Consider the following 13,586-nt stretch of genomic DNA (forward strand, 5'->3'; position numbering starts at 1 on the left):
CTTCTCGTTCCAATTTCCAGATCATTTATAAATATTTAAATAGCACCAGTCCACCAGTCCCAGTACAGATTCCCGAGGCACTCCACTATTTACCTTCCTCCATTGAGAAAAATGGCCATTTAACCCTACCCTCTGTAGTTTTTTTATAATAATAGTTTCCACTATTTTTTGTCCAGCAGTGAAATCAGGCTTACCAGCCTGAACTTTCCCTATCAACCCAGGAACCCTTTTTTTTTTTTTTTTTAATTCTTTATTCATTTTAAAACTTTCATCAAGTGTACAAAAATTGCAACACAATAACATAGATTTAAACACTTGTACATCTTATCGTTATATCTTATAATTGCAAATATAACCCTCCCTCTCCCATCTTGAAATCCCTCTAGTAATTTTTATTTTTCATATAATAGAAACCCTCCCCCCACCCTACCCTTATCTTACATATTAAATATAGAAATATTAGAAAAAATGGCATCAATCATGACAAAAGGACGTTAATGGTTCCCAAATTTTAATAAAGTTTTTATAATTTCCATTTTGCACCGCTATTGATCTTTCCATTCTGTATATGTGACAGACTGAATTCCACCAAAATTTAAAATTAAGCCTACTATGGTCTTTCCAGTTATTAGTAATATGTTGAATGGCTACTCCGGTCAAAATCAATAAAAGTTTGTTATTACACATTGATATCCGACTCTTTTTTTCTCATAGACATACCAAAAAGTACAGTATCATAAGTTAATGCTACGTGATTTTCTAATAAACAATTTACTTGATCCCAGATTGAGTTCCAAAAGGCTAAGATATGGGGACAATAAAACAAAAGATGATCTAAAGTCCCTATATCCAGATTACAATGCCAGCATCTATTAGACAGAGAACTATTTAACTTTTGCAACCCTTTTTAAAAATTGTTGTAACATTAGCCATAGACCCTTAGCAACAAGTTACTGATAGTTTACATTCCAGACCACACTTCTCTTACTCCATGAAAACCATCAATTTAGCAATAGTAATAAAATCAATATTGTTCCTTAAAAAAATTGTCATTTCTATAATTCTTTAAAGCAAATTTGACGAATATCACAATAACTCTTTCCAAAAAAGCATAATATTTCAACCAGCTCCAAGCAGTTCTGGCTTCTCTCTATCACTACAATTTACTTCCATTAGGGGGGAAAAAAGAGAGCCACCAATGGCTAAAACTAGTTACAAATACCATGAAGTCTAATATTCTAGAAATCTTTGGTTCAAATCATCTATTCAAGTTCAAAAGGTACCATATATACTCAAATATAAACCGAGATTTTGGGGCAAAAAAAAAAAAAAAAAAGGCCCAAAAATGGGGGACTTGGTTTATATTCAAGTCCACCTTAAAACTTCAAGTCTCGCAAATTACCACAGGAACTTGCGGCAGCCATTTTTTCAGCTAGTTTGTGCGGGAAGAAGTGTAAGAGGATCACTCCTGCCCTGACTCACCCCGCTGATTAATAATAATAATAATAATTTTATTTCTTATATACCGCTATTCCATAAGTTCAAAGCGGTTTACAACAGATACATACAGTGAGTATGTGAAGTGGGGAGAAAAAAGTTTGAACTGGGATACAAATTACAGATGGAAGAGAACCAAGTTGTTTTGAATCTAAAGATGTGAATAGTCGAAGATTGATACAGGGAAAAACGATCTGGGTTAGAATACAATTACTGAAGGGAAGAGCATGAGTAATCTAGAATCTAGAGAGAAGGGGATTGAGAAGAGGAAAGTTGGAGGGACTGGACATGAAATAGGATTAGAATTTGTTAAATAGATGGGTCTTCAGAGATTTTTTGAAGTCAGCATATGAGGCGGCCTCGAGTATCGGTTTTACGAGCCATGTGTTCAGTTTGGTTGCCTGGAATGATAACATTCTGTCAAGGAACTTCCTGTAATGGCATGATTTAAGGGGAGGATAATTAAAGATATCTATTCTGCGGGAGCTCCTGTTAGAGATGTTGAGGATGAATTGAGAGACGAGGTAGGCCCCGGGGGAAGCCTACACTGCTTCTCTGAGAAAGGGAGGGGATGTGTATTGATTCTACAGCAGGGAGGGAGGGAGGGAGGGAGTGGGCTCGCTTTGATTCTACAGCAGGGAGGGATGGAAGGAAGGAAGGGGTATATGGTGATTCTACAGCCAGCTGACAGCTGCAACAGGACCCGACGGAGGAGGGAGGGATTGATTCTGTCTCCGTTTGGCTCACCACACCAATGGACCATCAGGATTTAAGGTGAACCTGGAAAGAGGCTAAAACTAGGCTTGGAAGGGGTAGGGTGGGTATTCAGTTGGGTGGCACTTGAATATAAACCCTTGATTTATATTCGCATTAACATTTTTCCCATAAAAATGGGGGAAATGTTATCTCAGTTTATATTCGAGTATACATTACTGTACTCCCCCCAAATCTGTGGGGGTTCCGTTCCAGAAGCATCTACGAACTTTGAAAAACTGCAAATGCAGTTTAAGAGTGGATCGGAGGCAGAAGAGGACTGCAGGGGCGGTGGCAGGTGCTGAAAATCAAGCACGTCAAAGCAGCTCCTGACTTTAGTTCCCGGAAGAAGCAGTCAGCAAAAACCGCAAAAGACTGAGTCCACGATTCACGAACTCGAAGGGGTTTACTGTATACAGTACAACTTATGCCCACTGATTGCGCCTCCCATTCTCCACCTCTAAATTATTCTTCAACTCTGAAAAGAGAGAAGTCTTACAATATGTCCACAAAACTTAGCCTCTACAAAAAAACTTTGGAAAAGCTAGAGCCGTTCAATTTAAAAAAAAAAAAAAAGTTATAAGGAGAGAGGTACACATACTTGTACAACCTGAATACATTTCCTATGAGAAATCCGCTAGTGTTTCCCTTATATCTCACCAAAAAAAAATCCACAACACTCATTCATCAACCGAGAAGTTCATGTCAGATACACCCGCATCCCCCCACCCCCACACAAGTTTGATGCAGCATTCTAGCCATGTCAAAATTATAATGGGAATGGGGAGCGAGAAGCTTTTTAACATTTGATAAGCTGCTCAGTTTACCGAACCATGGTTAATAAGGGGAAATCATATTTAAACAATTTACCACAGGATGATTGATGTTTTGATATACCAAGGGGTATCAAAACACACTAAGACCATTTCAAATAATTACTCCAAAGAAATTATGATTATCAAACCATACTACTGACCATTTGTCATTTCCAAAATTTCCTCCATTGTAAAATGATTTTCCTGCTGAAGGTTCAGGAATAGCACCAACATATAACTGGAATAATTCTCTTTAAATACCAGATCTCATCACTGCACAATAACAAGGGTACAACAGGTTAGGGATCATAATATAGCAATTGATCCCAGTCAAAGGCAAAAATAGTAATAAACGTAAGGAGATACCAAAGTCTTATGTACCTACCTATGGCATTTGAAGTAATTCATAACAGCAGAAAACTTTCAGCCACAATTGATCTTTGTGGTACTTGGCCTGAGTGAACAAGAGGTTGACATAACAAACAATGAATAACAAAATCACATATATTATCTACATTAAAGTATGAGCTTAGGCAATTTTCCAAATGATCCCAAAACAAATAAGAACCTAAAGAAAGATTAAACTATAAGAATCAGTCTGAAAGGTAGAACCAGTTAAATAAGAGCAAAAAGTGAGGTCTTGGTAGAAAAAATCTATTAAAATATAATTGGATCACAACACTAAGGCAAGCTATTCTCATGAAAGAGCAGTAAAAAGCAAAGTCATACATATTACAACTATATATTTGGGCCGGCGCTGAGCAGCTTCCTGAAAGGCTCCCATGAATTTGAGTCATGCAATATTTTAAAAATTTAACACACACACACCCTTTTACAAACCATGCTAGCAGCTATCGCTGCAGTAAAGCGGCTTTGTAAAAGAAGGGGTAATCGTTGATGTACAGTCCTAAAGAAATGAAGAAAACATTACTTAATTGCCATCATAAGGCATGATCTCTTCCCCATTCCCCAAGGCTCAATCATCCCAGGCTCTCTCCCCATTTTTGAAATTAAATTTTTCCCAGTTTCACACAACATGGAATTAAACTCTGGAATTCATTGCCAGAGAATGTGGTGATATTAGTTACGGCCTCTTTTACAAAATTGCGCTAGTGGCTGCGCTGCGCTAATGGCCCCAAAGCCCATAGAGATTTAAAGGGCTTTGGGGTAGTTGCCGCACGGCAGCCGCTAGTGCGGCTTTGTAAAAGAGGCCGTTAGTGTATGGAGTATCTACCCAAGTTCGATTTTTCATCTGGCACAGGCTCTATGGAAGATAGATCCAGCAGCCTCTGCACTATCGCTCAAACTTTGACTGCTTTTTCTGTGGGAGAGTACACAAAAAAGTCAAAAGAACTCAAATTTGTACCCCTCCCAAATAATCTCCAGTACCCAGCAGTCTGAAGTGATTCTTGCCCATGCTGCCCAATAGGCTCCAACTGATTTAGAAGTCTGGTTGCTGTCCTGGCATCATAACTGCTTCTTGAGAGCAATATTTATCTCGATTTATTTCTCGTCCTCCCAGAAAGCTCAGGGCGGGAAACAGAAATGGCAGGATCCTGATGACTGAGGGCACCTGGCACCCCCAAATCTCTGTATCCCACCTTGAGACAATCTCTGGACCAATGCATTTCTTGAGTACTGGCAAAAACGCCTAGACCTGTGAAAAGTACCCCAACCTGATCTCAGGTTCTCGGTTTGCTGTCAGCTAAAGACTTTGGTTTGCGATCTTGCACACTTGCATGATCTAGGCTTTTCCCAAAGAGCAACTGACCCTTGAAAAATAGCTTGCTGAGATTAGTAGTAGTAAACAAATTCGATTCCATACCATATTGTTCTTTCCTTCCCTTTCCCCAATCCTTTTGTTTTTATTGTAACCTACCAATCAATTCCTCTCCTTATGTTTCCATAACCATTTGATAGTCTGTCTGAAGTTTGTGTTTTGTCAAATTTTGTTTCCCATCCCTTTTATTTTTAAAATCTCTATTTTTTTATTCACTTTATTTTTATATTTTTACTAGTCTTATAGCCCGTTACATTAACGGGTGCTAGAATATATGTGTGTGTTGTCTGTCTATTTCTTTCTCTCTCTCTCTCTCTCTCTCCTTAGCTGCTTTCTGCATTTCTGTCTTTCTTTCTTTCTGTCTTTCTTTTTCCTTGGCTGTCCACCACCATCCCTTGCCTGCTCCCCCTGTCCATTCTCCCTTCCTTTAACCTCCCCTGTGTCCACCACCACCCCTTCACTGCTCCCCTTATCCTGCAGCAGCCCTTCTCCCTTTGTTTTATCTCCCCCCTGCTAGAATATATGTCTGTCTATCTTTCTGTCTCTCTCCCACTGTCTTTCTTTTTTTCTGTCTCTCTCCCTGCCCCTGTCTCTTTCTTCTTTTCTTTCTGTCTCCCTCCCTCCCACTATCTGCCTTTCTTTCTATCTCTCTCGCTCCCTGCCCCCTATGCAGCAGCATTTCTCTCTCCCCCTCCACTTCCCTGTGCAGTAGCCACATCAGAATTCCCTCCCCTTCCATTTCCCTGTGCAGTTGTGTCAGATCTGTGAGGAGGAGTGAAGTGGCTTGGAATTGAGTGTGCTGAATCCTAGGAAAGGTGGCAGTCGGGGGAGTAAGTGTACCAGATTGGGGGTGGAATGGGAGAAGGGCAGTTGGGGAGATACAGTAAAAAAAAAAAAAAAAAAAAAAAAGGATGTTTATTGGTGAGGGTAGTAGAGTTTTGAAAGTGGTCACTGAGGGAGAAGTTGGGAAACAAATGAATTGGATGGGAGGAGGGAGATAGTTTTGGTGTCTGTCAAGAGCAGTGGAAGGAAAGAGCAATTGAGTGAATGTCACAGCAGTCGAGGATGGGAAACAGTTTTGAAGTGTGTGTGTTACATGGAGCCAGGGCAGTAGAGAATCTGGGTCAGACAGAGAGAGTGTCTGATCAGGAGTAGTGGTTGGAAAATAAGTGTGGATGGAGGGATTGGGAGAGTGTGAATCAGATGGAGAGAGGAACAGAATTGGGTTAGTGGGAACATTAATTAGTGGGAGAGGCAGTAAGGAATGATTAGTGAGTTTGCTAAGACATTGGCGAGTAATAAATGTGTAGTGGGAGGAGAGGAGGAGTCTGGGTCGGAAGCATACTGGATGAGTGTGAAGGGAGGTATTTAGGTAGTGAATGAGCCCTGTCAATTTGAGGAGAAGGTGAGGTTGTTGTTTATGCTGTATCAGCCAAGTCCAGTAGGTAAAAACTACTGAACTCAATGAGTCACACTGTGTTTTCCCTCGGAAGTTGTTCTGCAGGAGAGATGGGGGAGGGAAGCACAGGCGGGAGTTTGTATGTGATATATAATTTTTTTCCCCTTTTATACCGTTTGAAGTAAAAAGTCACACGTCTACGGCTGGCCTCACACTCCAAGAGCCCCCCTCTCTTCACACGCATTCGGAGACCGGTCTCTCCTCTTCCGCTTCTCCAACCACCAGCGTGTCTCTATCCGTCTCCTCCCTGTGCGTGCACGCTCGCTCTCAGGCCTCCCCACCACACCATCCTAATGTCAAACTCATACCTGAGGCCGCCCACCACCACCACTTCCGCAGCTTGCTCGCGCTTCGATACCCCGTCCCCTCTGACGCGGCCCGCCTCACTGGAAACAGGAAGTGGTGGCGGGGGGGAGGGCTGAATAATTGGGGGAAACAACATTCAGAGGAGGGAGGCTGCGGGGCCTGTCGCAGACGGTCTCAAAGGCAAACAGAGAGAGAGGGAAGTAGCCCTCCCTCCCCCCTTTTGCGGGAGTTGCATGAGCGGGTTGGGCGCGGCAGGGGAGGCCCCGACTGCCCCAGCTGAGTTGCCATGTGTGACGTAGGTAGTAAGCACACATGCGCATTCTTCCCAGCACATCCTGACAGAAAAGGGATCAGGGAACATGTGGCATGAGTGCGCATGCACGCTTAGCATTTTATTATTATAGATTGTAAACCCCTTAGATTTACCTTGGTTTTATTAGCGGTACATCAAATAAATTGAACTTGAGAGCTGCTTTGAGTTCCCTTGCCCACTGTCTAATCTACAGCATTCTTTAGGCGGAGATAGCATAGGCAGAAACTTTTCTCAATATTCTGAATAGATCATAAAGAGCATCGGCTACATAATCCACAAGAACATGAGAAACCACTGATCCTTCCCAGCCTCCAGATCATGGCACAACTTGGAGTGGCAGGCACGTGCTACAAATAATGCCACTGCCTTTAATCCCACATCTGCAGCCTCAAATTGCTTCTTGAGGACAAAATCCAGTCTATGGTACAGAGTATTTTTCAATGCCACTCCACCTACACTGGCGAGAGAGAGAGGTACGCTTGGTTACTTGTGCCACCAGGGAATCCACCTTAGGTAGGACAAATAGTTAGTTAAAATCTACATCCATTGGATAAAGCTTCACCATGGCCCTTGCCACCTGAAAGGGCCTCCGAATGGTCCGTTAACATATTAGTCATGTAGTGATGCGAGGGAAAGCACTTGGACCAGGCCTTAGTACTGCTCATAAGTGAGCACTGCAGAGTCAATCTTTAATTCCCTAAGAGACTCTACAATTATCTCTAGAAGTGCTGAGGGCTTAGACAGCCTGCACAGTCAGGTCTTCTTCTATATCCTGAGCCTCCACCTGATCAGGATCTGGCTCTTCCAGACATGATGCAGAATCCCCTTCTACTGAAGATCCAGACTGGGAGAGCAATGGCATGAAAACAGATTCCATATCATCCTAGTTCTTCTTCGACTGAACCCCCATCTCTTTCACATGACTCCACTGAGGGGGAATTGCACCGTTAGCGGAAGAAACCCCAGGTGTCAGTATCACCGTGAAGGGTTTTGCTGCAGCTGCACTTCACCGGGGACACATTTTTGCTTTTACCCGGCTCTTACCAGGACTTTCAGCCTAGATCTTGAGCCATCTGGAAACCAACCTCCCCCCGAGAAAGTAGAGGAGACAGTCTTTGGTTTGCCATCAGTGCAAATCTGGCATAAATCTGAATCATCCTGGCCTGAGTCTGATTTTAAGCAAAATCGAGGTGTTTTGAGGTAGATAGAAGCTTTTATTTTCAAATCGGGAAATCCACGATAGCTACCGTGGCACCAATCTTAGCACCAAAAACGGCCCATGGGAGCTAAGGTAGAGGCTCCTAGCTCTAGCCCCAGAACCAAAAAGAAAAAAATATATATATATCACCCTACAGGACCCACCCCCCCACCCCCCCTGATTTTCTTCCCCAGGCTATCAGCCTTTGTACTCACTGTGCTATGCTTATGCTGGGAGCTGCCTGGGCTGACATTGCAGCCAAAAAGGGGAGAAATTCTGCCTCAAACTTGACTGCTTGCTTCTTCTGACTGCCTCTCTGACCCTCCATTCAGCTAAAGCAGGGGTAGGCAATTCCGGTCCTATTGTAGAAGAGACAAACTGAAGAGGTACAAGATAGCCCAGAGTGATGGGAGGCAAAGCGAAGAAAATACTAAATGAGGCTCTCTACACAGATCTCAAGGAAAGGGGTTGACTACCCAAGAGTTCAGGAATGATATGCCCATTTGCGCTAGAAATGGAAATTGTTATATATTGCACAGCACCTTCTTCATTACAGATCAATTTTTTTTTTTCAACTGTATTTTATTGAAGGTAATGCAGATAACCATGTTAAGTATCAAAGTCAAAATACAGTAACTAAAACATAGAAGAAAATAAGTAGATATATTGCTTCTCGGCTTTTTGGCTAAGATCAAGTGTAGAAAATAAGCAGATATAAACTTTTACTTTTTGGTCTCCCGCTCCCCTCTCCCTACCAGTGATATCCAAAAGTATGTTCAAGCTTGCTCCAAGTAGAGATGGAAAATAAAAACAGTGCAAACTGATCACAGGTTAAGTAATCTACTACGGGCAAGTGGTGTTAAGGAGGTCCAAAACGGTTCCCAAGTAAATTGTAACCTTCTTCCTCCAGGAGTGTCCAAGTTAGATAGTCTTCGCCATTCCATCTGTAGATGCTGTATGAGGAGTGCTCTCCACTGTGACAGAGTGGGTATCTCTGAGGTTAACCAGCACAACAATATAGTCTTGATACCCAAGAGAAGAGATAGTTTAAGAAAATCACGCATGCCTTTAGATACAGGAGCAGCTACTGGATGCTGGGAAAAAATTAACATGGGTGTTAATGAGCAGCATACCTGCCACAGAATGGAGATACGTTTGCAGGATCCTCTTCCAAAAATGCTAGATAGCCATGCAGAAATAAAGCATATGACCAAGAGTGGCGTTGGTTGTAACCATATTTAGGACAGTTCAAGTCCAAGTGAAGAGTCATGTACTGGGCTAGGCTGGGCGAGATATAAAATTTCATAACCAGCTTGTAACTGATTTCCCAGAGTGGACCTGATAAGTATAAATGTGACATCATGCGGATGTAACGTTTGAGTGAATCACAGAAATGACCACATCTTAGTTTGCAGACCAGTCTACACTAAGACACATATAATTGTAGTCTGGCCATAATTCCTGCAGACTCTTGTGGTGAAATTGTAAGGGGGAATAGCATTCTGTGCATCTAGATAGTGCGACTCTTTCAGATGCTCATGGAATTCAGAAGTCAATGTTAAGGAGGACAAGGAAAGTATATAGTGACGCAATTGCCAATACGCATATAATCCTTATTTGGAAACAAGAACTCCATTTGTAAAGCCAAGAATGGTCTAAGGGCCCCCTCTTCAGAAAGAGCATGATAAAGATAACAAATAGCCCAGGTCCTCCAATGTTGAAACACTCAAGAAGTCCTACCTGGCTCAAAGTTCAGATTACCCCAAATCAGCAACAAGGGTGTGGAATTAGATCTGACTTTTAATAAAGAGCATAGCCACCACCATGCTGATCTCACTGCGGAATAGATAGGATAGGCTTGTAGGAAAAGACAAAAATGTTTCCAAGATGCGCGGAATACAGTACTAAAGTGATACGGTTACAATAAAGTCATTTCTGCCGAGGTGAAAGAAAATGTAAGGAGATTCTGGAACAAATCATTAATATGACGGAGCTCGCATGCTACAGCAAATAGCTGTATATTTAACAGTCCTCCAGCCCTCCCTTATCTCTCAGGGAAGCAACTACCTTTTACGCCAACCTAGGTTTCTTGCCATTCCACAAGAACTTGTTCAAAGCCCGTATTATATTTTTGTGGGTTTGGGGCATAAGTGTTAAAAGCAGCATTTGAAAGAGACATAACTAATAAGTTGAATAAATTTTAACCATATTAGTACAGTACTCACCATAAGAAATTCAGCAAATAATCAGTTTATTCCTAGAATGGGAATTATCAGGTACTACAGTACAATGTTGAATTCTGATCCTCATGTGCCACAAATAAAACTAGTTTTCAGAATATCTACATATTTGTGAAATAACACAGACACACATATTACTTTACTTAGATTTCAACACAGCCTTTGTGATACGATTCCACAGAGGAGGATCTTGAATAAACTTGACAGGCAGAATTTAGTATCCAAAGTGGTGGGCTGTAGTGCTGCACGATTCAAGATTCGAATCGGTTCACCGATTCGAATCAGGTGAATCTATTCGAATCTGTTCGTTTCTGTAAAAAAACGGACTTACATATTCATCCCGATTAAAGTTCATTCTTTTTTCACTGCCGGCCGCCGGACTCGTTCCCATCTAATGTAACTTCCGGTTTTGCAAAACCGGAAGTTACATCAGAAGAAACGAAAGGACATGGGAGCGTTGAGGGGGAGCAAGCAGACCTCGTGCAGCGGACCAGTCGGAAGCAAAGGGTATTTTTTGGCTGTCTCCGCATTTCTCCTCTCTTCCCCCCGATTCCACATCCAGTCGAGTAAGTAACTGAACCGGCAGGGAGGGCTGAGAATTGGCAGGGGGTGCTCAGAATCGGCAGGAATGGGCTGAGAATCGGCAGGGGGGCTGATGAGTCTTGGGGGCTGGGATGGAAGCTTGGAATCTGCAGGGGGGCTGGTGAGTCTGGGGATGGAAGCTGGGAATTTGATACGATATTGCCTTGGTTAAATAAAATGTTTAAACTTAAAAAGCTGTGTCATTAACAGTGAATCGAATCGAAAAATCGATTCAACAGGGTGAATCGAATTGAATAGAAATATTTTTCTCTGAATCGGGCAGCACTAGTGGGCTGGATTAGAAACTGGTTGATAGACAGAAACCAGAGGATGGTGATTAATGGAATTCGCTCAGAGGAAGGAAAGATGAGTAGTGGAGTGCCTCAAGGATGGGCTGATTCTGTTCAATATATTTATTTGTGAGTGACATTGCTGAAGGTTTAGAAGTTAAGGCTCACCTTTTTTGCAGATGATACCAAAATCTGTAACAGAGGGGACTCCCTGGAGGGAATGGAAAACATGAAAAAGGATCTGCAAAAGTTTGAAGAATAGTCTAATGTTTGGCAACTAAAATTCAATGCAAAAAAGTACAGAGTAATGTACTTGGGGGAGTAGAAATCCAAGGGAATCATATGTGCTGAGAGGTTGATATGCACAGATGGGGAGACGGACCATGGGATGATAGTATCTGAGGATCTGAAGGCAACGAACAGAGTGACAAGGCGGTGGCTGAAGCCAGAAGGATGCTGGGCTATTTAGAAAGAAGCATAACCAGCAGAAGAAAGGAGGCTGTACAGGTCATTGGCGAGGCCCCACTTAGAGTGCTGTGTTCAATTTCAGAGGTCATATCTGGATAAGGATGTAAAAAGACCTGAAGCAGTCCAGAGAAAAGCAAAGAAATTGGTTTGAGGCTTGCATCAAAAGAAATACAAGAAGAGATCAGAAGACCTGAATATGTATACTCTAGGGGAAAGGAGAGGCACAGGAGATATGATACAGACATTTAAATACTTGAAAGGTATTAATAGAGAAACAAATTTTTTCCAAAGAAAGGAACATGGAAAACTAGAGGGCATGAATTGAGATTGTGGGGTGGCAAACTTAGGAGTGGATATCCAAATTAGTAGACAAACTAGCATGCCAACAAATATCGAATTTCCTGGAGAAATTCCTGGAGTATCATTCCCACTCAAGATTCAGAAGACATCTGAGAAAGGAGACCGTACTAGTAGAAGTGCAGGACTCCATACTTAAACACCAAGAAAACGGAAGATACATACTGCTGGGGTTCCTAAACCTCTCAGCAGCTTTTGACCTAGTCCCAACACACTGCTAAAATCACATTGCAGAGAAGTAGGCCAAAAAGGAAAAGCCATGGCATGGATAGAATCATTTCTACCTAAAAGACTAACAAGAGTAGAATGGCAGGGGGATACCAGCAACTAGAAAGAAACAGACATAGTGGTATCACAGGGATCCGGCATATCACCCATGCTGGTCAACATCTTCCTCCATCCACCAGGAAAATTCATCAGAAACTGGGTGGGAATGCTACATCTACTCGGATAACGTCCAACTGATCATCCCACTGAAGAGAAGGACACAGAGACTAAACAGATAATCAAGACAAGCCTAGAGAAAATCTTTGGATGGTTTCAAGCAAACGGACTAGTAGCTAACTGAGAAAAGACAGAATTCCTTCTCATAAATAAATGAGGAGGAAACAGCCCCAGTTTCCAACTAACACCAAATGGCAATACCATAGAATCAGCTAAGAATGGGGTATGGCTGGATCCAAGCCTAGACATGACAACACAGATCCAACGCATCGTCAAAAACGCCTATGGCAAACTTTACTAGATTAGAGGACTGAAACCCTACCTCTCCCACCAAGCAATGTCCAATGCAGTTAATAGCCCTGGTACTCTTAATCTTCGACTACTGCAATGCAACCTTGTTGTGTTTACCGAAGTACATGATCAGACAGATTCAAACAGTACAAAATACTGCAGCAAGGTTCTTGCTAAGAAAATCAAGACAGACAAGTGTCATCCCACTACTGAAAGAGCTACACTGGCTCCCGATAGAAAGAAGGGTGAAATTTAAGATCTTACTGCTGACACACAAAACCATCCACCTCTCGGAACCACAATATCTTGAAGCCAGTCTACATAACCATACCCCACCAAGCACCCTACACTCAAGTCAAGAGTCTCTCCTACAAACACCCTCCCACCAGAGACATCAAAAACAAAAGCACAAGGGCAAGAATGTTCTCTGTAATGGCTCCAACGTGGTGGAATATCCACCAAAGGAACTAAAGGTAGAAAAGGGAACTGGAAAATTCAAGAAAAGGATAGACTATCCTTTTCTCAGACTACTTCTATTAAAACTATGAGGCAGAGGGAGAAAGCTACCTAGAGGAAAATAGCAGTCTCCAATCCTCCTACTAGTATCACAATAGAACAGGTCATGACATAAATGCACATAGATCTTCCAGAAATATTTAAGATATGAGAAACATAGTAATGATTCCAAAATAAGTTAGGATGAGAGTAATTAGAATTAGTTAGGAGTATAAATAAGAATGAATATAGTACACATTGCTACAGTAATTAGGATTCATGTAATTATAGCTTACTT

At 42.0% G+C, this 13,586-nt stretch overlaps 1 protein-coding gene across 10 annotated transcripts in view; it reads right to left on the reverse strand.

Moving 5' to 3' along the window:
- Positions 1-13,586, reverse strand: part of TRIP12 (thyroid hormone receptor interactor 12) — a 448,602-nt gene that overhangs the window by 425,933 nt on the left and 9,083 nt on the right. For all 10 annotated transcript variants that reach the window (XM_033958326.1, XM_033958328.1, XM_033958334.1 and 7 more), the window contains exon 3: positions 3,451-3,519. The gene's annotated coding sequence lies outside the window, so the exon portion shown is untranslated. The remainder of the gene's footprint in view (positions 1-3,450; positions 3,520-13,586) is intronic.

The sequence above is a fragment of the Geotrypetes seraphini genome, chromosome 9, assembly GCF_902459505.1.
Source record: "Geotrypetes seraphini chromosome 9, aGeoSer1.1, whole genome shotgun sequence".
Lineage (NCBI taxonomy): Eukaryota > Metazoa > Chordata > Amphibia > Gymnophiona > Dermophiidae > Geotrypetes > Geotrypetes seraphini.